A 4314-nucleotide genomic window follows, 5' to 3' on the forward strand; every position below is an offset into this window, starting at 1 on the left:
AAAAAAAAAAAAAAAAAAAAAAAAAAAAGAGCTTGCTAAGTCCAATTAAAAGGCCCCCAGTACCTTCAACACCTGTCTACTGTGGTACTGGAGTGATTATTTCTATCTTATCTCCTTTACGGCTTGGTCCGGAGAGCTGTCTTAGACTCTCCAATGAATCTATTCAAACAGCTGCCTCTGTTACCTTGACTCGTCTCAGATTTCATTGACCAGAGACAGGTCCTGGCTCTAGGTCAATGAATAGGACCAATGACTGTTGGTCCAGAGACCTGCCTTAGACTCTCCAATGAATCTATTCAAACAGCTGCCTCTGTTACTGTGACTCATCTCAGATTTCATTGACCAGAGACAGGTCCTGGCACTAGGAATGTGTGACTGTCTCTATGATTTTGGCTTGCTCCAGGTTAGGGAGAAGCCCATGCAAGACTTCTACTGACCATATGTTTCATTTCCAGCTTTGATGTCTAGGCACCGACTTCCCTAGGTTTAACTATTTGCTCAATGTTAAGGCAGTGCTGTGGAAATCTGTGTGTGTCGCTGGGGTGCTATGCAGGCCTGTCTGTGTGATTGTCATGCAGGCCTGTCTGTGTGACTATCAGGGAGAATTGACCTGCCACATCCCTGTTTTACAGATGATGTAACTGAGACTTAAAGAAATTAGTTTAGCCTAAGACCACACAATAGTAAGTCAGAGCTAGAACTGTGCATCCCCAGAGTCCACACTTAGTCACTTTGCCAAATGTCCTCCATGAGTATTGTGGGCCACAGAGTCCTATTTGGGGAGAGGCATTTGTGAAGCAGGAAAAGAGTACATGAGACTTGGAGCTGGAAGGCCTGGCTCCTGTACAGGCCACTAGCCATTGCTGTTTAGCCTTTGTGAGCTCTGGTTACCTCGTGTATAAAACTGGAAAAGAAATAACAGCTGCTTGACTGAATTATGTATGGAAGGAGGTAAGGTTTGAGTAAACACCATGCAGTTGTTCTTGGAAGCAGGTGGGGAGGTGCCTGTGTTTGTTGCAAAGTTTGCATTGCTTTCTGTTTGCCTTTGTTTGTCCCTCCCCTATCATTACAGTGAAGCAGTTGCTGAATTGCAAAAGCATACTTCAGAAGAAAATGATGGAAAATAACCTGGTATTCTTTTTAATGTGAGAAGAATGGGAGGTGTGGGAATACATGAATTCAGCATTTCATGGATTAGATGGCAGAAGACATGGGAGAGTAAGGCTGAGAGGCAGGTGTCACTCACTTGCCTTCCTTCCATCTGACCAGGTTGCACTCTCTGTCAGGGTCACTGTCACCTGACCTCACCAAAAATAGAATGAGCACTGCATGGGAAGGGAAGGAGGAGGTGCTGTGGCCATAACCATAGGGTAACAGAGGTGCAGGGAGGGTCAGGGAATGGCTCCGAAGGACCCTCCCCAGCTGGCCCAGGGACTCCAGGCTTCAGGTTTTGGGGTGTGGGAGTGGCCAGGGAGGGGTGATTGTCTAATTTTCAAGTCTTATTATTAGAGAAGACCTTAAAGGGCATCCTCTTCTTGTACTTTTCTCATATTTAGGCCCCTCTACAGCATCCATGCTGAGACATCAGCCAGCCTATGCTGGAATGCCTCCGGGGTCAGAGAGTTCAGCACCTCACCTGGCCTGAAATCACCGAAGGTTAGAGCTGGAAGGGGCCCTTGGGAATGTCAGGCCCTGCCCATGCTCATGCTTCCTGTCACCCTTCTTATACTCTGAAAGTGACCTCCCTGTCACTCTTAACCTTAAGGAGAGTCTGCTCCTTGTACTTATTAGCCAAACTGCCTCTTTCAGGTGTCACGTTCAATAGCTAAACTGTGGGGCAAGGCAGTGTGGGAGCTCCTCCATTCTCCTCACTATCATTTGCAAATTCCTTCACTAAGCATGTGTTCTTATTTAGTGTGAATTCATATTCAGTGCCTACAACTGAGAATTGCTGATAATTCATCAAGAAGACCCACCTTGTCACTATGCACATCCTCAGTTCTGCCTACAGCTGAGAATTCATATTCATATGTATTCATATTCTGTACCTGCAACTGAGCCAGGTGCTTGCTGTACTAAGTACTTGGAATACACTGGTAAACAAGGCAGATTTTAAAAATTCTGCCCTCAAAGAGCTGACATTCTAGCAGGGGAAACAGACAGTGAACACTAAACATGATAAATATGTAACTTATGTCAGAATTTAAAAGGTGGCATGCGCCATGAAAAATAAGAAATAGAGCCAAATAGGGAGATTAGGATGCCCGGGGAGGCTGCAACAATAAAGAGTGGCCGGGGAAGTCCTCACGGAGAAGGTGATCTGAACAAAGGCATGAAAGTTTCCATGGCCATTTGGACAGCCCATGGGTGTCGGAGGGAGGAGTGCCCCAAGAAGAGGGTATAAAATAGGATCACACCCAACAAGTCTGGGGCTAGACAGCAGAGAGCCACATGGAGGCGGGGCGGGGCAGTTAGGAGTCCACTACACGATCCAGGTGAGAGATTATGACAGTTGAGATGAGGGTGAAGGTCGTGGGGTCAGAAGTGATGGAATACTGGGCATATCTTGAAGCTAGAATATCCAGAATTTTCTGATGGATGAACTGAAGATTCAAGAGAAAGAAACGAAACAACATGATTCCACAATATTTGGCCTGAGATTCTAGAAGGATGGCAACTCCATCCTGAGGTGGAGAACGCTGTGGGAGATGATCAGGAGTTTGGTTTTGAGCAAGTTGCACTTGAGATGTGCATTGGACACGTAGGTGGAGATGTCAAGGAGACAGTCGGCAATGGAAGGCTGGATTCAGGAGGGAGCTCTGGAGATGTACGTGTCAGTCATTGGCATGGAGGATGGCCGGAGGGCATCAAGGGTGTGCATAGTGATGAGGTGGGCCTTCTTGACTACTTCAGAAACATGTTTTGGCTGCCAATTCAGGATGGCCAAATGAGCACCAAAATGTTAGGTTTACCATTTATTGGCCATTGTCCTAACAGTACATATATTGTCTCACCCCATCTCAAAATAACTTGCAAGAGAGTTGTATTGTTCCCATTTTACAGATGAAGATGCCACAGTGCTGAGATCCAGTTATCTAAGACCACAGGATTAATATGAAGCAAGGTTTCAAACTCAGGAGGCCCACTCTTAACCACCATGTTATGCTAACGTAGCACACGTTCCAGCAAATCTAAACCTAAGCAATAAAAATAAAATCCAAGAAAGAAAATGTCACAAGATCCATGAGAATGTAGGACTCAGATGTGCCCCAAAAAAATCCAAGCTGACAACTACACAGCAGCCCCAGAAAACAATGCATCCAAAAATCAGAGGACTCGGTGAAGATTGTGCCACTTCCACCAGAACAAGTCACTTCCACTCCAGAAACTATAGAAATAAGAACACAAAATAAAGATTCTAAGCAGGTCTTGGTCGACTCTAAACAATCGGATGAGATGTGTTATTCTTCAATAAAAATTACAGCAAGTAGAATGACAATTAGAAACCCAGGGAAAACAAGACAGTCTAAGAAAGTCATGGTTCAAATTTGATGCAACGGAAGTGTGGGTAACTGTGGATAATTAATGGAGTGGAGAAAAGAGACCTTCATTCACAGAACATTCTCCTCTGAGTGCCCAAAGTTTAATTACATAGTATTTTATTTCCTTTTCTGTGGGCTTAATCACAGTACTTGGTTCTGTAGTGAATCGTGTTTACATAATCATAATGCCGTAAATACTGTTTAAGGGTTTTCAATTTTTATAATCAACTTCAAGCACAGAACACTTAATTATGGCTACTTCAGTATTCAAATTCTGTAAACATGTGCAACAGAAAAGTGATATTATGGCTGATAGAAATCTGGAGGTGAAGAACAGAGGAAAGTCTACATACACTAACTTTGTGTGTGTGTGTGTGTGTGTGTGTGTGTGTGTGTGTGTGTGTGTTTGTAGTGGAGAATCAATATAGACTTTTTCTAAAAATAATACATCAAAAAATTGAGATTTGACTGGATGCGGTGGCTCACAGCTGTAATCCCAACACTTTAGGAGACAAAGGCGGGTGAATCATTTGAGCCAGGAGTTTGAGACCAGCCTGGTCAACATGGTGAAACTCCGTCTCTACTAAAGACACAAAAATTAGCCAGACATGGTGGCACGCACCTGTAATCCCAGCTACTTGGGAGGCTGAGGCAGGAGAATTGCTTGAACCCGGGAGGTGGAGGTTGCAGTAAGCCGAAATTACTCCACTGCACTCCAGCCTAGGCAAGAGAGTGAGACTCTGTCTCAAGAAAAAAAAAGGGGGGGGGGNGG

Source organism: Rhinopithecus bieti, unplaced genomic scaffold, assembly GCF_001698545.2.
Source record: "Rhinopithecus bieti isolate Rb0 unplaced genomic scaffold, ASM169854v2 scaffold_53775, whole genome shotgun sequence".
NCBI classification, from domain to species: domain Eukaryota; kingdom Metazoa; phylum Chordata; class Mammalia; order Primates; family Cercopithecidae; genus Rhinopithecus; species Rhinopithecus bieti.